At 38.7% G+C, this 22,592-nt stretch overlaps 1 protein-coding gene and 1 long non-coding RNA gene across 11 annotated transcripts in view; both read left to right on the top strand.

The window, feature by feature from the left end:
• The window catches only part of MTUS2 (microtubule associated scaffold protein 2), a 588,485-nt gene that overhangs the window by 289,732 nt on the left and 276,161 nt on the right, over positions 1–22,592 (top strand). The window lies entirely within an intron of this gene.
• Positions 5,590–20,703, top strand: LOC118355553 (uncharacterized). The gene is made up of 3 exons (XR_004818246.2): positions 5,590–5,810; positions 17,588–17,703; positions 18,433–20,703. It is a non-coding gene; the product is annotated as an uncharacterized LOC118355553 (long non-coding RNA).

Here is a 22,592-nt window from a genome sequence, read left to right as displayed (position 1 = left end):
CGCCATATTATGGGGCCCTCCCCCTCCTCCCTGAGTGTCTCCCTTGTGCACTCTGCTCTGGCCACTGTAGTCTCCTTGATGTTTGCTCCAGTCACACATCAGGCTCACTTCTGCTTGAAGTCTCCTGAGCTTATCACCCAGACCTTCAATTCCTCTTACCAGCCCTTGTCAAGTTGCCCCTTCCCAATGAGGCCTACTCCCATTAACCCACATTAATGACAGCCTTCACCCCCCTAGCACACCCAGACCTCCTGTTATTGCTCAGCTCTACATTTTTCACCATCTAGCATACTTATTCATAATTTGTATTTAATTTATACCTGTAATTTAGTTATTCTTATCTGCACTGATTGTCCTTGTCTCTTTCATTTGCTGATGTATCTAAGTGCCTGGAACAATGGATGGCCCACATTAGGCCCTCAAGTAGATGGTAAATGGAGCTCACTAAGAACTCAGTGTGTTAGTTATCCCATCTACTTTCATGATATTCCTTGTATGTGTCATGGGAGTGCCATGAACAGAAAAACATGGTGATACTTAGGAGTTCTTGAGGCCCCAGGTTATAATTTTATAGAACAAATAATAGTAACAATAACAGCATAATGAATAGTAACATTGGCTTCTTATTACATGCCAGGCATTGAGGTAAGCACTTTCCGGTCATGGAGGTAGCTGTCATTATCCCTATTCTATAGATAAGGGAAGCTGAAGCTTATGCAGTTTGGGAAATACAGAGTATTGTTTTAAACCCAAGTCATATGGGTTTTTGAAGCCCAGTTTTGACCAGTATGGTGTATGCCTCCTACCCTGGGTTGATGTTACACCTGAGTCAACAGGCAGTGCTGCTGGCAGAGCTCAAACAGCAGGGTAGGAGCACCAATGCTCAGATCAAGACAACCTGATGCGGTTGGACTAACTCTTCCATGGCTATGGCAACAGCAAGGCAGAGCGGTATCTTTCAGAGGGACACAAGCCAGCCTCAAGTATCTGTAGCACACACAGCATCAGGGGCTGGAGCCCAGCTCACTGGGAGCTCCCGAGGGCAAGTACTCTGAAAGATGCCTGACTCTACACCTTAGCTAGAGACACTTGATTCCCCACTCACTCCCCACTCACTTGACCATCCCTCTAGATGATTTTTAAACAAAGTTTATTTTTCTTATTTTACCACAAAAGTAATACATGTTCACTGGAGAGAATTCAGAAAATACCAGTGTGCATCTAACTTAAAATCCTCCATAATTCAATCATCCAGAGATATTGATGAAGAACAGAATGATTACAGCTAATATATTGAGTGCTTGCTGTGTTCTAAATGCTGCACTGAGCACTTACTGCAGATTTTCTCATTTTAAAGACCCTCACCATAAGCCTGTGAGGTAGGGCATCATTTTCTCCACTTTACTGATGAGAAATTGAGGCATGGAGCAGTTATATGGCCTCCCAAGACTACACCACTGGTAAGTCACATATGCAGGTTTCAACCTGAACATTAAAGTGACTCAAAATAAATAAATAAATAAATAAATAAAAATAAAGTGACTCTAGAACATGTAACTTATATGTGCCTGTGCTTATATGTACCTGTGCATGCATACTTTTATTTTTAATTTTTATTTTTTTATTAAGATGGAATCATACAGTATTTGGCCTTTTTAAAAAAATTATTTATTTATTCATGAGAGACACAGAGAGAACGAAAGGCAGAGACACCGGCAGAGGGAGAAGCAAGCTCCATGCAGGGAGCCTGACTTGGGACTCGATTCCTGGTCTCCAGGATCACGCCCTAGGCTGAAGGTGGCACTAAACCTCTGAGCCACCCGGACTGCCATACTTTTAAAATTCAAATCTATAAATGTATACTTTGTAATCCAAACAAACATAAAACAAGACTAGAAAGACTAAAAAAATTAATTGTGGGTGGCTGGGCAGTGAGGAATGAACACAGGGTTTCTTTTAGAGACCATGAATTATTCTAAAATTAGATTATGGTGATAGCCCACCCAACTCTGTAAGTATACTAAAAACCATTGACTTTTACTATATAAGTAGGTGAAGTTTATGGCATATAAATTGTATCTCAATAAAGGTATTTAAAAAACTCAGCCAAGGAGTGCCTCAGTGGTACAGTTGGTTAAGCCTCCAACTCTTGGTTTCAGCTCAGGTTATGGTCTCAGGGTGGTGAGATCAAGCCCCACACAGGGGTCCTCACTCAGCACAGAGTCTACATGAGTTTCTGTCTCCCTCTGCCCCTCCCCTTGTACACTGTCTCTCTCTCTCAGTGAATAAATCTTTTTAAAAAAAATCCCAAAAATTCAACCAAAGTCAATACAAATCCCTTAAAAATGAAATGCACAAATCCCTTAAAAACTAAATGCATAAGCAGTTTTGCTAGAAATGAGCCAAAAGTGTGGGAATAGTATTTTGGAATAAGAATGAAAATTATCAAAGTTACATAAAAGGTAAAGATTAAGGTGGTATTAAGATGATAATGTGTCATAATCATTTAATTTTTTAAAATAGGCTAAAGATCACCCAGCTATTTTGGAAACTGATTTTCTCCTTCTACCCAACCCCCTGTGATATAGAGTAATTATTTGTCCATATTAATAAATATATGTCTGCCGCACAACTTTTCACAGATGCATAATGTTTACCAAATAGATGGAGCCAAATTCTAGCTGTTGTAGATATTTAGACCATATCCAACTTCTTCCTGTCACTTTTTTGCTAATATCTATTGAGCAATTCTTATGTGCCTGGTCTTATGCTGGTACTTCCCATATATTGTCTCATGTAAGCTGCATCCACATGTGTCCTCACACACAGACAACCCTAATGAGAGAGATTCTTTTTATTATACTCCATCTTGCAAGTGAGAAAACCCAAGCACAAAACCTATGACCACACATTAATATTTTTTCTTTCTTGGATTTCATGGTAGAGTAATGCTCAGAAAGCTCTTTTCTACATCATTCACTTATTGTTTTCTTCTAGCATTTTGCATGGTTTATATTTACAAATTTTTAAGTTCTCCAGAATTATAGGGCACAAATAGGCAAGATTCCAATTTTATTTTATAACAAATGAGGCCAGGGGTTCTAAAACAGTATGTAAAATGATCCGTTTCCTCCTCTCCTGATTTGAGATGTTTATTATCATCATTACAACTATATTCTCTTTTTTTAAAGATTTTATTTATTTATTCATGAGAGACACAGAGAGAGGCAGAGACATAGGCAGAGGGAGAAGCAGGCTCCATGCAGGGAGCCTGATGCGGGACTCAATCCCAAAACCCCGGGATCACAACCTGAGTCAAAGGCAGACGCTCAACCCCTGAGCCACCTAGGGATCTCATGACTATATTCTTATATCAATTAATATATATTTATTGACTATGGTGTTCTTTTTTATTAACACATGATTTTATTTCATAAAAACAAGAAAATGTTGGTAATTTTATTAATATTTCACATTACTCCCAATTGTGTTTATTTTAGTTTAAATTTTACTACCAGATAAAGTGGCAGTGTTTTTTTTTTTATTTTAATGCCAGATAGTTAACATACGGTGTAATATTAGTTTCAGGTATACAATATAGTGATTCAACACTGCCATACATCAGTGGATGTTCATCACTGACAAGTGTATTCCTTAATCCTCATCACCTATTTCCCCCATCCCCCATTTTCCTCCCCTCTGACTGTGGCGTTCTCACTGAATTAGTCCTACTTGAGACACAGAGTTTGGTATACCCCTCTCTTTTCTCCTCTTAGTTTCTTGGTCTCTAGGGTTTCAGGTCTAGGTAATAATTACATTTTAAGAAAAACTCTGCCCCATGTTGAAAATACATAAGACAATTATTTAGATTCGTATCTGTTTCCATTGGTTTCAACACTTAGCTCTAGTGTTTTATGTATCACGACTTCCTCATTCTTATGCGCCTTATTCTGTGACTACTGCAGGTCCTGGGTGTCTGAGACAGTGATGGGGATGGAGGCAGAAGAATAACTCTCCTCCCCTTACTTTGGGCCCTCTCACCATCATCAGCATTTCCTAGGCTGGATTTTCTCTATCAAGCATCACCTGCTCTGTAATTAGCAACTCTTCTCCCAAACACCCTGTTGAAATGTTAGGTTGTCTGCAGTCATGGTTTGCCAGTGTAGAGAGTTTTCTTCTTTCTCTGAGTTTTCACGGATGAGAGACAGCACTGGAGCTGCTAACCAAATGCCATTTTAGAAACTCATTTTAACTTTTCTCTGTCAAAATAGAGATTGAATTTATTTATGAATATCTGCATCCTATCTTTCCTGATTTCATCAAAATGAGCAGTTTCCTAAATGAGGAAGATATCCTCACTTAAGAAGAAATGAGGGAAAATGTTACATTTGGAATCTTCAGACTTGTAGGAATAAGCTAAGGAGAGACCAGTGCCCACAGATTGTGAAGGTAACCTTCTCACAGGGACACCAGCTCCTAAAGACTCTGGGCTGTTCTGAGCACCACTGTATTTTCTGGCACTGCTCACAATCTGTTGTGAGCCAAGGAAAACATGACTGCTGTGAGGTTGACCTCTCTGCAGTCCCATGTCCTGTCAGACAGCGTGCCAGAGATAGTGAAGGAGAACAGGAATTAGTTCTAAATGCTGCAGCTAATTTTGGAATGGCTTCCTTTTGTAGGAAACCACTTGCTAGTGCTTGGTGGTGCTCTGAACAAATTGTTCTCTGTCCTAAGTGATGGAATGAGGGTTTACTGGCATGGGAGGTGATCACCCAAAGGTGGATTTTGTTTTTTCGTTCACCTCTGCCTGCCAGTGTGCCCTATTAGATGATTAGAAATCACTAACCAATAGCAAATGCCCTGCTGAGTGTGATAACCCATCATTTGCACAATTTTAAGTAGAGCCCATGTGGTGGATAGTCAAGGACACTTCCCTCGTGGGAACCAGCCATATACAAACATTCCCACGGTTGGCTGCAGGTCATACATGAAAGTACAGCAAAGTCTATGGTCCTACTTATTCCAAGTCTGACATTATGCTTCTGGATTACTGGTATACCTGCTGGAGCAAGTTGGTGTCAGTATGCACTAGGTATCAGGAGGGGACCAGAAACAGCCACAGAGCTCCCTGACCCCTTCAGGGACCTGAAGAAATGAATTCTGTTCTAATTCTGAACTAAATTTATTGCTAGAATAAAATATATTAATGTTTGGTCCTTGAGAACATTTTAAGGCAGAGCAAATTTAATTACACCTAATGCCAGATCTTAACTAGTTATTTTTTTTTCTCAGTCATCAACTGTTGAGCACCAATTACATGACAAATACTAGAATACAACTAAGAGAACCCTGGCTTCAATATGCTTACCGTACAATGTAGTAGAACAAATCAATAGGTAGAAATGTTTTCATAATAGAATATGGTTAGTGACTGAATAGGAATAAATAGAGGGTACCCCAGAAGCATAAGGGAGGATGACTCACTTGTAGGAGTGACACATGTGACTCCTACACACATCCAGAATGAATGAGGAGCAGAGAAGCTTCCTGACATGGGCCTTGATGGGTACAGAGGAATTATCCAGGCAGACAGGGAACAACAGAGAGGAACATTCCAGGTAGAAGTCATAGCTAGAGATGTTGTTGGGGGAGGTACCAAACAGCTCAGTATGACTAGAGCCTTGGAAAGAAGATATAATTATACAAGTATGTAGAAACCCCATGACAAGAGCTTTACAAGAGCTTTGTGTGCAGAACCAATTTTGGTCTTCCCAGCCTTAATCAGAGCTGCAGACACATACTTAATAAAGGTAATGTGTTTCATTTATTTTCTTTCCTTTGTACCGTTTTGGTTAAAGATGCTTAAATGTTCATGAACCAAGATAAAGAGTCAGGTGGTATTTAGCCAAATAGGTAGTGAGTATTGAATTTGTGCAAGAAACTGTTCTAGAATCTGTGGATATTCAAAAAACAATCATAATAGTTAAATTTTATTATATATTTCCTGCCATCTGAAACAGTCCAACATGAGTATCTGGGTTTGTTTTTTTTTTTAAGTTGACATACCATTTAAGAAATTGTGTGCATGTGTGCATATGTATTTTTTTGTCATATATTTACACACACGTATCAATAAGTGGTTCTCAAACCTTAAAGTACATCAAAATCATGTGGAGGGCTTGTAAAAACAATTTTCTGGGACCTCCCCCTAGTGTTTCTTATTCTGTATATTTGAGGTGGAGCCCAAGATTCTGTGCTTCCAGTAATAAGTTCCTAAGTGATGCTAAGGCTGCCGGCCCAGGGACCACTGATAAAAATTTGAGCAAGTTTTAAAAGTTCAGAATACTTCTGGAGTGTTACGCCACACTGTATGAGAGAAAAAGGGTTAAGGCCAAATCAGAGTAGGATAAGGTGAATCACAGGTGAATATTGTACTGACTTTTTTTTAGAGGAGAGAAAAAGATCGTTAAGCTAGAGCCATTGGCCACGTTAGCTTGAAGAGATGGCACAAAATGCAAATAGACAAGTGTTTTGCTTCAATGGGGCAGTAAGCTAGTTATCTTGGTTGATCTAGAGAATTCTTGGTGATGAAATAAGGAAAAAATTAACAGAGAATATTAGATTGGGAAGGAATGGTGAATGAAGTGTCCAAAGGGTCTTTAACAAAACCAAAACGTTTGTGTCTTGAATAATAGGCATAAAAGCGTCACTGTAGGGTTCTCAGAAGCATTACAATTGAGCTTAGCAAGATATTCTCTAAGGCCTGAATTAGATAAACAAAGGTCAGATAAACCAGAAGCCCCAAGACAAATAGAAAGCCTTTGTATTTTTCTAGGTCTAAGGTGATGAAAGCTTATGTCTAGCTTTTGTGTGTAAAAATATTAATAGAAAAAAATAAAATTGAAAAAACAGGTAAAACTATGGAGAGCTTATAATTTAAGAAGGCAGATAAGACAGACCTGTCAGCCCTCTTTTCTTTCTTTCATTTTTTTCTAAGTATGGTGCTCCATATATTGTCAAGGCTTAAATTGTTTGCTGAACAATACATGACTTACAGGTTAACTGCAAAAACATTTCCTGCCTCTCTTTTCTTATCCAAAAAAATAGGGATAATATAGCAAGTCTATCTTTGGGTATAACACAAACAAACAAAATAATTGGTATAAGTTATTTTCATCATCCAAAATCTGAGTATGATTATTACTGCTAATGACAGAATGAGAAATCAAGCTCTCGTGTGGATTTAAATTGGTTCAGAGAAAGAAAATTTGTGCACATTCCCCGCATAGAAAGAAGTTAATGGGGTGCCTCAGGAATTGGTGCCTACATTTGAAATAATTAGTTGGAGAAAAGTAGCTAGCTCATTGAAGTAGCCGATGACACAAAATTATGTAGGCTGGTAAAAACCACAGAGAGTTCTACAAAATATTCCAGAAGGATCTAATCAAACAGTATGACTAGAAAATAGGACAGTAGCTCCATTTTAATGAAGACAAATGACTTGCTTAGAAAAGGAAATAGGTTCAGTTTCCTTGGCATGTTGATTAACCCGGAGATATTAGAGGGAAAAGCACTGTGTCATGGTGGCTACTGCATGCCCTGGAATGCCAAAGCGCCACATCTCTTTGTTCATTCATTCGATCTTTCGTCTGTTCACTGGATTATTCATTCAGCATGCTCTTACTGTCTGCATGGGGGAATAAAGAATAAAAGTAAATCAAGACACAGGCCCTATTTTTAAACTAGCTCAGGCCTGTGAGAGAGAGTGAAGGGTAAACAGATGTGGCTATAAAACCACCAAATGAGTAATTGTATTCGTTTTCTATTACTGTGTAACACATTATACAGACTTAGCAGCTTCAAACAACACACCTTATTTCTCAATTTCCATGGGCCAGGAGTGTGTCAGGACAGCTCAGCAAGATTCCCCGCTCAGGATGGCGGAGGGCTGTAGTCAAGGTGCTGGCTGGCTATTTCCTCACCTGACACTCAACTGCAGAATTCATTTCCGTGCTGACCTAGGCTGTTGGCAGGATTTACTTTCCTGAGGCTGTATAACTGAGGGTCTTGGCTTTTTGTTTGCTGGTGTCTAGAGGCCACCTTCCGCTCCTAGAGGCCATCTGCAATCTTAGAGGTCGCCTGCAGTTCCTAAAAGTTACCTGCCATTCTTTGCCCCATGGACTTGCTCAACATGACCACTTACTTCCTCACATTAGGGAGGAGAATCTCTTGCTCTAGTCGCTTCGGCAGCACATATACCGAGATGGATACTTATGTAGCATGTCACCTAAAGGCAACGTTCCCTCACCTTGCCGTATTTTATTTGTTATAAGCGAGTCACAGGTCCCACCTGCACTCAAGTTAAAGAGAGTACACAGGCATAAATAATAGGAGGTAGAATTATGGGGTATAGTCACACTGTAGGTTCTGTCTGTCACCATAATATACTAGAGGCTTCCTTGCCATGAGTACATTAGAAACAAATAAATTCAGGAGGTTATCAGATATGTTACACCCCACCTCTCGTGGCACTTTTAGTTATACCTTCATATCCAAGGTATTTGGCTGGCTTTATTGTTGGTCCTAGAACTGTCTTCCTTGCATTGCGCTTTATTGTCATGCTGTTAACTTGTACCAGAGTTCACAAATAAAAGCAATAAGAGTGACAATACTAATTACAATAGTAATTATTCTTATTGCTTTTATTTGATACAAGTTAATTTTCAGTTTAGTTTTCTTCTCAACTGACCAAGCTCCTAAAAACAGGTATGAAGTAAACTGAGTGAAGAATACTTCTGGAGTGTTACACCACACTGTCCCCCACCCCTGCCATTTCATGGCCTTCTAAGAGTCCTTTAAAATTTTTAGGCAACTCACCTCTGTAATATTTGCCAAAGCATTCAATAGAAATCTCTCTCTTTGTATGCTTCCGCTATAATAGCAAATATGGCCAGCCTAAATAGTTTTAGAAGGAAAAATAACCGATTCACAGTAGCACAAATGATATACGTTTACATGATTGATTCAGACACCAGGGTAAAAAGTCTGTCTCTAATGGCAACCTGGTCCCCCTGCCCTGAGGGGGTAATTCTCTTACCCACTATGTCTCCTACTGTCATATGTAATATTGCCTCTGCATTTGTTGTAAAACATCATTGTTACTGTTGGTCTTCAGTTCTCTCAGTTCATTACATAATGTGCTTCATCAAAATTTATGGGTGCCTGGGTGGCTCAGTCAATTAAGCGTCTGCCTTTGGCTCAGGTCATGATCCGTAGGGTCCTGGGATTGAGTCCCGCATCAGGCTCGCTGCTCTGTGGGGAGTCTGCTTCTCCCTCTCCCTCTGCTGCTCTGCCCACATGTGGTCTCTGGCTGTCACCATCTCTCTGTTGAATGAATGAATGAATGAATGAATGAATGAATGAAATCTTCAAAAAAATTTACATTAAAGTGTCAGATAATACCAATGCCTTTGTAATAAAGAGAGCATCGTAACTTCTGAGAGTGTCTCCTTTGCCCTGGCTGCAGTGTGCAGCCACACATGAGATGCAAATATTCTTGACATATCACTATTATAGAAACTGGGGTATCAGGCATTTGATTTTTAATACTGATATCAATACATGGTTTGCTTATTCCATTTAAAACAATATAAATTTTACGAATACATTTGAGAATTAAATCTTTGAGAAGCAGTTATTATAATTTAAAACAGATTGACACTCCCATTTCTTGATCCAAAGATGTCAGCTCTTTACACAGATGTTTTAAAAAAAATTACCAGACAATTCGTATTCTAGGTCATCATGCAACCAAATTAGCAGCTGCTATCATTATGTTAGACTTGCACGGTATTTGGCATTCTGAACTCCAAATCAGACCTCCTTATTAATGTTTGGTAAACAGGCTAGGAGTAAAATGTTTGCTTGGCAGCTGAGATAAATAAATTATCCAACAAGCAATGCTACTTACTACATATGCAAGTATGACTAAGTGCCAGTGTGAAGACTAATGACGTTAGGTTTATAATCTTCATATTTCTTGCTGAAGTGGATGGGATGCACTGTTGTACACAGATCTGAGTTCATTGGCCTTCCATCTGTAACATGGGAAGCACAATAGAACCTGTGTTGCAGGATTGTTTTGAGGATGAGAGATAATTTGTGCAGCATGCCTAGTGCAATATAAGATATATTAAGTATGCAATACATGTTTATTGAATGAATGAACAAAATATTATTTTGAAGTATTATTGTGTGGCAGTTTCTTTTTTTTTTTAATTTTTATTTATTTATGATAGTCACACAGAGAGAAAGAGAGAGAGGCAGAGACACAGGCAGAGGGAGAAGCAGGCTCCACGCACCAGGAGCCCAATGTGGGATTCGATCCCGGGTCTCCAGGATCGCGCCCTGGGCCAAAGGCAGGCGCCAAACCGCTGCGCCACCCAGGGATCCCTGTGTGGCAGTTTCTAATGAGGGTGGACTCATCAATGAGATATCAAACCGAGGACAAACAAGTAACAAACAGTGGTTATAGATATACTGGTTAACTTTAACAAGGTGGCTATAATTATATCCATTGTAAAAGAAATTCAGATAAAGCCTATATGTCATGAAGTCAAAGCTGAATCTGCTACTCAGTTGATTCTAAGCCACACTCATTAACCATCAGTGAAGTACATTCAGGAAGAAGTAGTGTTCATCTGACAACCCTGTGACATCCTTTAGATTAAATTCATGGTTGGCACCTTATAATAGCCACACACCAATCCTCTCCTTGGAAAACTCCTTTAGCTGATAAAATGGGAACCACCATCTAGCTAATCATGTATGATTTCTGCAATTACAAATGTCTACCGGAGCCACAATCTGCAACCAAATTCTTCCTGTATTCTAGCACATAAAGCATGTGAAAGAAGGATTTTATATGCACAATACTAATATTCACTTTGACCCACTTAACTGTTTTCAATGAATTTTTTTAAGAATAGGACTAAATAATCACCATAATAAATATTTAAGAGGCGTTAGGATAGAGAGGGGTTTCCTAAAAGTATGATCTAGATGCTTTCATTTTTCTTATATGGGAGGCTTAAAGTGAGAAAGGAAAGTGCTTGATGGGCTTAGGAGTCTGATCTTTTGTGTGACATTGGAAGAATCCCCTAATCCTCTGACTTTCAAGTTTACATATACAACATTTGAGTTATACCAGATGAATTCCATAATGCTTTCCACTTAAGCAATCCAAAGTTGTTTGTAAATTGGCTGATCTGGATAAAGCCACAGTTCTGGTAGATCTGGATACTACAGTGAACTGTAGTGGTGCATTCCAAAACCGAAGCTAGGGATCCCTGGGTGGCTCAGCGGTTTAGCACCTGCCTTCAGCCAGGGCATGATCTTGGAGTCCCGGGATCGAGTCCCACATCAGGTTTCCTGCATGGAGCCTGCTTCTCCTTCTGCCTGTGTGTCGGCCTCTCTCTCTGTGTCTCTCATGAATAAATAAATAAAAATCTTAAAAAAAGTAAAACCGAAGCTAAATTGTCCGGTTAGACAAGACAGGTCAGTTGTCATGCCATTACTCTTAACCTATGAACAGCCTAAAGATACCTCAGTAACTGATTAAAAAACTTAGGTTTTCCAGTTCTGCATGGTAGAATTTAACTGATAAATTTTAACTAATCACCCTCAAACACACAATATTTTATTTCCCTTGGGAACAAATGAGCTAATCCCACTCCAACTCCCTCCCCGCCCCTCCACACACACATTCTGGCTGCCACTCTGCCAACATCTTTCCACCATCCTGGGAGCCTCTCCTCATACGGTGTTACAACTGAAAATGGTTTAAAAGGGTATCAGGAGACTCAGGCCATGATACTTTCCCCCTGTGTGCTTCCATCTCCTGGGGAGAAGGGTGCCTGTCACCTGGTGGATCCCCCCTTCACAGCATCACCTCCAGCCCAGGACAACCCCGCTCAGCTTCTGGCTATGCACGTGCCATGGACTTGATCCCATTCTGCCCATTCTCTGGCTTGGCTCTTACTGAATGAGCGCGGTATCCCCCTGCCTCTACTCCTCAGTTCTCCTCCTCTTAAGTTTTATTTAACACTGTTTCACTTGGGTTGAAAAAAGATTAGGTGATATTGTATCCTTGTAGCATTTTAGAGTCTCTGAGTTTTATTCGTTTGGATGGAAAAGAGACAGAGCCGTATTACTGATTCTGACCTGTATTTTCTGTTGCTCAGTCAAGAAGTTTCTTAGGAGTCAAAAGTATAGCCAGGTGGCTGGAAGGAAAACCAGCCTCAGGCATCTAAAAGATCCTAATCTTCCTCATTCAAAAGGTCTTAACAGGTATTTGGCAAATTATGACTGTGTTGTTTCAACAGTGGGTTTGCTGTCACATTACTCACTGGTTCTAACTACAAAAATTATACACACTAAAATACTATGTTTTGTAGACCAATTTAGTAGATAATAAATTCTTAGTTGAAAACATTTAAGATTTGTGGGAAAACGAGTTTTAAGCTATAGATTTTCATCGTGAACTATATCATTATTTAACATCTGTATTCATTTGGTTACTCTTCAATTTGCAGATGCTTTTCAAATATTTAAAAGCAACACGAACTAATCTATACAATCATTTTACATATCTTTCTTATGATATTGCAGAAGTCTATAGTCTGACTAGAAATATAAATGAATTAAAAGGCCATCATCTCATGCATTATTAAACATAGCAAATCCTACCACTGGCTAAATCAATTAACCATTGACCTTCTCCCAACACAATGTGCCAGGAATCAATTTCATAAATAATATACTTTTGCAGGGATAATGTAGAATGGGATTTCTGCACGGCTAATATTAGGATGCCAGATAAAAGGCCAAGTGTCGGGACGTTCCTAGATACTTCTGCAGGAAGAGCAATGCATGAAATGAATTCAAATTACCTCTCATCATGCCCATATGCTAGAGCTTTTGCTTATATAGTTAATTGTCTGACAGATTTATACCACTTGAAGTTATTTAATATGGCTCAGCTGGATTGGATTTTATGTATTACCTATTAACAATTCATAACCATATAGCTTCCCCTTATATATTGAGTCTATAATTTTTACAAAACTGATTATTTCAAAAAGAAGAAAAATTATTGGTATGAAGATTAAGTCACATTAAAATAGCCCCTATCAAAACAGTAAGTGGAAAAGAATATAAGTTTAACTGTTGCCAGCTTCTGCTGATGGAATCAAATGCCATGAGAGAGGCATCCTGAACACATACAGATCTGTAACAAGAAACCCAGACCTATATTTTAAAGTTCCAATTTCCTTTCTTTGAATTGGAAGGATGAATTCTCATGGTTAGGAAGGTTGATAAAGATAAAACATAATACCATCATAAGGGTTTAGAAAATTTGAAAGGTTTACCTATATTTGATGAAACTATTTTCTCCGATAGCGTAACATACGTTTTTTCAGCCTTGAGATGTGTGGGTTTCTCTCACACCCCAACAAGGAAAATAAGACTCGAGTGAACTGGGTGGTTTAAGAGGATCAGAATTTCATTAAAAGGGGCTGATAGCATTTGGTCTTTCCATATCGCTGTATAATTTGTAGTGCCCTTAGCAAAATAGAAACACATAAAGTAAGTCCAGTGCATTTGATCTTATCGCTGGAAACAAAGTAGACCTATTTATTGTCTGCCCGCTTCCAGTGATGCATCACGCATCACCGCCTTGGCACACAAACTGTGCCCTCATGGGACGGAGCAGAATAGAGTGAAAAGTGATGGACGGGATCATAAAGCAGCAGACTCAGGATAGACATCAGCCAAAAAAAAAAAGATTCCAATATTTAATCTTCAAATTACAAAATCAGTATAATATTGTGGAAATTTTGCATAGTCGAGGGAAAACCCCCAGGAATCCTAACACCTCAACTCAATTATGCATGTGTACATATTTTTCTTTCAGAACATTACTCTTTTTTGTTATTGAAGTATAGTTGACATACAGTGTTATATGTTTCAGGTATGCAACATAGTGATTGAAGAATTCTACACTCAGTGCTCATCACAACAAGTGTAGTCACCGTCTGTCAGCAATCAGCATTATGACAACATTGTGAACTGTATTCCCTATGCTGCACTTTTCATCTCTGTGACTTACGTATTTTATAATTTTGGACCTCTTAATCCCCTTCACCTATTGCACCAATCCCCCACAGTCTGGCAACTACCCAGTTTGTTCTCTGTATTTAGGAGTCTGTTTATTTGTTTTATTTTTTTAGTATTACATATAAGCGAAATCATATGGTATTTGTCTTTTCCTGTTTCACTTAACATAATGTCCTCTAGCTCCATCCATGTAATTGCAAATGGCAAGATCTCATTCATATTATGGCTGAATAATATTCCTTATATATATATATATATATATACATACACATATACATATTTCTTTATTTATGTTTATAAACATAAATGTAAATATCACATCCTCTTTATCTATTCCTCTGTTGATGGACACTTTGGTTGCTTCTGTATCTTGGCCATTGTAAATAATGCTGCAGTAAGCATAGGGGTGCATATGTCTTTTTTGAATTTGTGTTTGGGGTTTTTTTGAGGTAAATAGTGTAATTACTGGATCATATGGTATTTCTGTATTCAACTTTTTTGAGGAACCTCCATACTGTTTTCAACAGTGGCTGCACCAGTTTGCAGCCACCAGTAATGCACAAGAATTCCCCTTTCTCCATGTCCTTGCCAACACTTGTTTTTTCCTGTCTTTTTGATACTAGCCATTCTGACAGGTATAAGGTGATATAAGGTGATACCTCAGTGTGCTTATGATTTGCATTTCCTTGATGATCAGTGATGTTGACTGTTTTTTCATGTTTCTGTGAACGTTTTATATGTCTTCTTTGGGGAATTTATTCAGGTTTTCTATTTTTTAATCAGATAATTTCTTTTTTTGTTTTTTTGTAGGTGCTTTTTTGGGTGTTGAGTTGTATAAGTTTTTTATTTACTTGGATATTAACTTATCAGATATGTCACTTGCCAGCATCTTCTCATATTCAGTAGATTTACCTTTACCTTTGCTGCACAAAAGCTTTATATTTTAGTGTAGTCCCAATAGTTTGTTTACTTTTTTTTCCTTTGCCTGAGGAGACATACCTATAAATATGTTGTAAGAGATCACTGCCTGTACTTTCTTTTAGGAGTTTTATGGTTTCAGGGCTCATGTTTAGGCCTTTCATCCATTTTGAGTTTATTTTTGTGTGTGGTGTAAGAAAGTGGCCCAGTTTCATTCTTCTCATGTGTCTGTCCAGTTTTCCCAACATCTAACTCAATTATGTATGTGTACATACATTTTTATATGTATACATATCTCTTCTGACTGTACTCATAGTGTAATAAAATTTAACTTCTGTTTTTTTCCCACTTAATGTTTCATCATAAGTATGGTGATATTAAAGATATTTAACAACTGGTAGAGTACAGATACCAACTCAGGAGGCATGGGCAGGAACTAATCAGAATGGACACTAGCCATAATAGTGTGCAGGCACACTGGCTACATACTGTTCTTACCCATTCCTTCAGTTCCCATGACTAAAATATTAATGATGGACTTAGCCACAATTAACCTAATCCTTGCCCTGCTGTTAATTAATCTAGGCTGCTATCATTTTTAGGATCATAAATAATCATGTAACAAACAAATTATGTTGAAGCATTTTTAAGGATTGGATTAGAAATGATTATAAACTTGGTTTTTAGTTCTAAAAACTGAAAGGTTGACAGTGGTCAAAAATAATAAATCACGAATGAATCAAGTGCCCATGTGTGGCAGTTACAGGTCCAAATATGATCCTGAATATATCACTTGAATATATCAAATGAAAATCCTACCTGCCATTGACAGAAGGCTCTCAAGTTACACAATACAAGGCACTGAAGTGCTCGTTACAAATGAAGAGTTCTAGAAGGGTTTTGGATGAAAGGGGAGAAGATGGTGGGTTTGGAACCCAGGTCTGAATCCTGGCTTTACCTCTTGCTGGCTCTGTGATTTGAAGTGAGTCACTAGCTGCTCTGAGTTTCAAAGGGAGACATTTCCCATGGTTACTTTAGGGTTACTCTGAGGATTCAAGTGGAGAGTCTCATAAATCTGATAGCACTTTGGAATCGGAAGGATTATTACTTAGTGCAAAATAGTTGTATTGCAGAATAGCTGTATTGGTCACTTTTAAAAATTATTCAAAAGTTTTCCAAACATAGGAAACTGGAGAATAGCAAAGCAAACAGCCATCTACTCAGCACTCACAATGAGTAAATCTTAACTTTTGCCAGATTTATTTCAGATCTCCTTTGAAATAAATAAAGCAGTGCAGACAGGGTAAAAGCTCCTTGTATTCTCCTAGTCACACAAAGGCACCCTGAAGTCTGACACTGCTGTATATACTTCCTATGGACATCATGGCAATAACATGTATTAGCACATAACATAGTATCATATCCTTAAATGCCAGATAAAGATATCAGAGTGTTCTGTATTCTGTTACTTGTTCATTTGTGAGATTCATTCATGTTCATCATACAGCTCTAATTCACTCATTTTTATTACTGCAGTGACATTCGACAAACTCCATTGTCTATGTTTCATCTCATTCTTGTGAGCATTTACGTTTATTCTTGGTGCAGGGCTATTACAAACTGTGCTGAATGGGCATACCTGCACATGTCTCCTTGTGCGTGCATGTGACTGTTTCTGTGGGTCTAGAAGTGGAATTGTTTGGTCATATGTGCATCTCCACATCTCCACTGTTCCTTAATTTAGCAAAATGTTCTCTAAGTAGCTCTGGCAATTTACCTCCATCAGGGTATACAAGTTCTGGTTTCTCCACATACTCACCCATACTTGGTATTTTCGACTTTTTAGTATCTTTAAGTGAAAAATGGACCCTACAAAGAAGTACTCAGATTTTATGTAATTTAGAGATGGTAATATTCTTGTTTCAACATTGAACCATGGTAACCAAACTCAGTACTTGCCCTGAAGGAGTAGAGAGTACCCATGACATTGAATTCTGAGGCTGATTGTAGTCTCAGCCCTGTGTCTCCTGACCATGACCACCACTCCAGGCTTCAGACGTCTCTCTCTGTCCTAGAGAGGTTGACTTCCCCAAATCAGAAGGAATACATGAAATACCCTGTGTGTGGCCACTAGTCAGAATCGCCAAAGCTAAAGCCAGGAATCTGTGTCTCCGACACACACTCCCAGGGTGAATTTTCACACCTAGGTTACCATAGATAAATCATAGCTCACCAAATGAAGTAGAAAAGATCAGTGTTGGGCATAATGCCAATTAATATTAATTCAAAAAGTTTGTTAAAAAGGTTCTGAGAGGGGTGCCTGGGTGGCTCAGTGGTTGAGCATCTGGCTTTGGCTCAGGTAGTGATCCTAGGATCCTGGGATTGAGTCCCACATCGGGTTCCCCACAGGGGAGTCTCTGCCTGTCTCTCTGTGTCTCTCATAAATAAATAAGTAAAATCTGTTTTTTTATTTTTTTTATTTTTTTTAAAGGTTCTGAGTGACAAAATAAAAACAGAGGAAGAAGTTCTAAGGAAACTTGAAAGCCGGATTAAATGTCTGACTTTTTAAAATTGAACCCTGACTCGTGGTGTGAGCGCCTCCTCATGGTGGGTTTTAACATCACAGTTGTAGTGACTAAACCAAATACTGTCCCAGAGGCACAGTCAAAATGCTTCACTCCGGGGGGCCTGGCCCTCCTGGTCTCCCCCAAGTGTCTCTGCTCCCAGGAGGTTGAACACTTTGATCCTGGTAGGAATCCCATACAGGATCCCTCAAAACATTACTAATTCTAGAAGGCCTGCTAAACACTAGGCATTGGGTTCTTTTCACCTATTTTCTTATTTAGCTCTCAGGATGATTCCATGAGGTGAGTTATTATTTCATTTTTTCCAATTAAAAAATAGGAAATGGAAGGACCAGGGCTCAGCCCAGGTTAGTCTACAAAGCTGGAAATCGCTGCTATCTTGTCAGATCCTGGCAGCGTGAGGAGCACAGAGGGGGCTGGGCTAGGGGAGGAAAACCTGGCAATTCAGAAGAGTTATTTTCTGTCAAGCAAGGAAGGCACAGGAGAAAGAAACACCTCCTTGGCTTTTGTCACACTCAAGGAGTCTGAAAGAGATAAGGAGTACACGTGTTTCTGTCTCTTCTGCCTTGGTCCACTGGTTCACCCACACACTGCACCCACCTCTCCAGAAGGGACACTGTGTGGGGAGAAAAGAAAAACATGTCCTTCCAGGCAGTTAGCTCCCAAATCTGCATGGTGTCCTTGCCCCCAGCCTTGTTAATTTTTCCCCATGGTTCTTTACCAAAGGAGTCCTGAATTCTTTAAATTTCAGATGCTCAGGGAACCCATTGTCCAAGGACATCAGTCATGAGAAAGGATAGAGACCAGCATCTATTCTTTAGCACACCTGGCTCATCATACAAGCTCCCATCTCCAGAGTAGGCATACCACCAGAGGACCCCAGCAGAAATCAGCAGAGCTCAGAAAATGTGGAAGCTCAGTTTGGTGGAACAGCACTTTGGAAACAACCTCAATGACAGATCATGGAATATATATTAAACAGATTGGAACAGCTGTTCCAACAGCTGTATGGTGAGGCACTGTGTAGCTTTGAAAATGTTGATACAGAGAGTGTTCATGATTGTTATTGAAAAAGTCAGGCGAGGGGCACCTGGGTGGCTCAGTTCGTTAAGTGGCCAACTCTTGGTTTTGGTTCAAGTCTCAGTTGCCAGGTCATGAAATTGAGCCTTGTGTGGGGGTTCACACTCAGCGTAGGGTCTACTTAAGATTCTCTCTCTCTCTTCCTCTCCCTCTCCTTCTCCCCCTTCTTGTACTACAGATAGATGATAGATAGATAGATAGATAGATAGATAGATAGATAGATAGATAAAATATTTTTTAAAAATATCAGATGAGAGCTTATGTGCCTCAATCATTTAAGTGTCTGCCTTTGGCTCAGGTCATGATTCCAGGGTCCTGGGATCGAGTCCCGCATCCAGCTCCCTGCTCCTCAGGGAGCATGCTTCTCCCTCTCCCTCTACCTGCCGCTCCCTTTGCTTGTGCTCTCTCTTTCTCTCTGTCAAATAAATAAATAAAATATTTTTTAAAAAGTTAGGTGATATAATCTTAATTTTGTGTTTTTAAAGTTGACATATACATATGTTTGTGTATGTGGGTGTGTAAACTTCTAAAAAACACACAGGAATGCAAGTTTTATAACACAAATACAACATTGGAAGGACATATACGAAAAATAATGGGTAGTTTTATAATAAATTTTGGAGTAATTTTAATGATGTATATATACTTATGTATGTGTGTATACATACATGTACATGCATGTACACATACATACTCCAGACTTAAAACATAAAACTATTAAACTTCTAAGAAAAAAATGGGGAAAAATCTCTAGGCCTAGGACTAAGCAAAGAACTCTGGACATCAAATTCATGATCCATAAAAGGAAAAATTGATAAATTGGGCCTTATCAAAATGTAAAATTTTTACTTCGCAAAGACCCTGTTAAGAGGATGAAAAGATAGGCTACAGGGACTGCTATACATAAAGAGGTCTTAAAACTCAATAGTGAAAAAACCCAAACAGTTAGAACCAGGCAAAGAACACAAATAGCCATTTTATGGAAGATGATATACAGATGGTGTATGAGCATATGAATAAATACTCAAATTCATTAGCCATTAGAGAAATGCAAATTAAAACAACAATGTGATGATATCACTTTACATACCTATCAGGACAACTACAATAAAAGCTTATGACAATACCACGTGCTGGTGAATGCAGAAAATCTGTGTAACTCATACACTGCTGGAGGGAATTTAAAGTGGTATAGCCACTCTGGAGAATAATTTGGTGGTTTCCTATGGGACTATGCATTCAATTTCCATATAACCCAGCAATTATACCCCTGGGCATTTATCCAGCAGTGAAGATTTGTGTTCACACAAAAAAACCTGCACATAAATATTAATGGCAGCTTTATTTGTAATAGTCCCCAACCAGAAACAACCCAGAAGTCAGTCCTTCAGTAGGTACATGATTAAACCACTGTGGTGCACCCATACAATGGAATACTACTCAGCAATCAAAAGGGACGTGCTGTTGATACACACATCAACCTGGGTGAATCTCAGAGATTATTTTGAATGACAAATGTCAATACCAAAATGTTACATACTGTATGATTCCACTTATATAACCTTCTTGAAATGACAAAATTATAAAAATGGAAAATAGATTAGTTAGCAGTTAAGGGGTTACAGATGGGAGATGGGATGGTGGGAAGAAGGTGGGTATGGTTATAACAATGAGGGTGGGTCCTTGTGGTAATGGAATTCTTTTGTATCTTGATTGTGATGGCAATAAAATTGTGTACGAACACACGCACAGGGGATCCCTGGGTGGCTCAGTGGTTTGGCGCCTGCCTTTGGCCCAGGGCGTGATCCTGGAGTCCCGGGATCGAGTCCCACGTCGGGCTCCTGGCATGGAGCCTGCTTCTCCCTCTGCCTGTGTCTCTGCCTCTCTCTCTCCCCCCCTCTATGTCTATCATAAATAAATAAATAAATAATCTTTAAAAAAACACACGCACAAACATGAATGATTATTGGTAAAACTAGGGAAATCGGAATAAGGTTGGCAATTTGTATCAGTGGTGAGATTCTGGTTGTGATATTGTACTACAGTTTTCCCAGACATTATTGCCATAGGGAGAAACTGTGTATATAACATACAGGAGCTCTCTATTCTTTCTTATGACAGCATATGAGTCTATAATGATCTCAAAATAAGTTTGATTTAAAAAGTTACATAATTTTATTATGTTTGTATAAATGATGTAGCTTATATTTATATAATTAAATAGTATCTATTATTTATATATAACATTATTAGGTACTTGGTATTTATAAGAAATAGACTAATTACTAATATGGTCACTGAAGAACTTGACCAACTTGAGATATTACAGTACTTTGTTGCAAGATAACATTAATAAGTTGTTCCTGTTTTCAGCAAAACTTTATGATACTGTTGTCTGTACTTGTACCAAATTCTTCCATTTTCTTTCAAAGTCTCTTTAATTAGGATTTTACTAATAGATACTGAAACCATCAGTGAGCTACATGATGTTAACACAGTCCCCACTTCCTTTGACCCAGCAGCATCATTTGTCTTCCCTCTGTGTGTCTCTCCATGTACAAATTTCCCTCTTCTTATATGTACATCAATCTTATTGGACTTAGGGTCCACACTAAGCCGGTATGACCTCAGCATAACTTGATTACATCTGCCAAGACCCTATTCCAAATAAGGTCACATTCACAGGTTCCTGTTGGCCATAAATTTTGGGAGAACACTATGCAACCAATACACATAGCACATAACTATATAATTGATTTATTTTGTTATTATGTGGAACAGAATTTAATTTCCTTAGAGGCAGGAATTTGTCTACTTGGTCCTAAATGCATCCCACATTCAGTGGGTGTGTATGTTGCCTAGCAAAGGGTAGAATCACAATCTATTAAACAGTACACTTAAATATATAATGAATTGACACCCTTCAGTGGTTTTCTTCTTGTCAGCAGTCCATTCCTTTGACAATGTTTACTGAACAAACAAATACAAACTACTGAGTGATCAAATTAAAAGAGACTTCATTTGTCCATTAAAATAAATGCTATATTTTCTAAACCATGTTATTTTGGCTCTTTTTAAGCGAAAATTTCACTGTTACTTGATAAGATTCTTGGTGATAAGGCTTGGTGTGAGTCTAAATTCAGAGTGTACAGGTATTGTCAACAAAGGGTTTTAAGTGATAGCTTCTTCATATACTATTTTTTGGTGGACTGTTAAGTTACTGGAACCCATCAAACCCATAAGGGTCTAAATAAAACTCAGTGTTCCTGAGGCTGGCTGCTGGTTCTTAATGCAGCTGAAGGGTTTGATTCTTGTCTGCTGGGGACTGTAAAGGAACACAGAGAGCCAAATGGATTCTGAAGGCTATGAAACAGGTATTTTGTGTCTTATATCTCCTACTCCCTAAAAATTAGATCTTGTCCAGTCCAGCCTTTGTGTATGTAGGGTATGTGTGTGTTTATGCATGTGGATGTGTTCATGATAATGTATGTGTATGGGGTGCATGTCACAGGGCCAGGATTAGGGTGCTATGAGTGAAGGCTTCATCTTGGGCACCAAAGATAATGAAGTAAATAATATTTTAATGCAATATTTTAGAAATAAAAATAATGTAAAAAATTTCATTACAAACAATATGAAAAATTTTAAATTAAAGCAAGTTGTAGGAGTGCCTGGGTGGCTCGGTCAGTTAAGCATCTGGCTTTGGCTCAGGTCATGATCTCAGTGTCCTGGTATCAAGCCCTACACTGGGCTCCCTGCTCAGCAGGGAATCTACTTCTCTCTCTCTTCCTCTGATCCTCCTCCCTGCTCTCTCTCTCCCTGCCTCAAATA

The sequence above is a fragment of the Canis lupus genome, chromosome 25 (genome assembly GCF_003254725.2).
Source record: "Canis lupus dingo isolate Sandy chromosome 25, ASM325472v2, whole genome shotgun sequence".
Lineage (NCBI taxonomy): Eukaryota > Metazoa > Chordata > Mammalia > Carnivora > Canidae > Canis > Canis lupus.
Note: the sequence above shows the minus strand (reverse complement) of the source record. Positions and strands in the feature narration are given on the sequence as shown.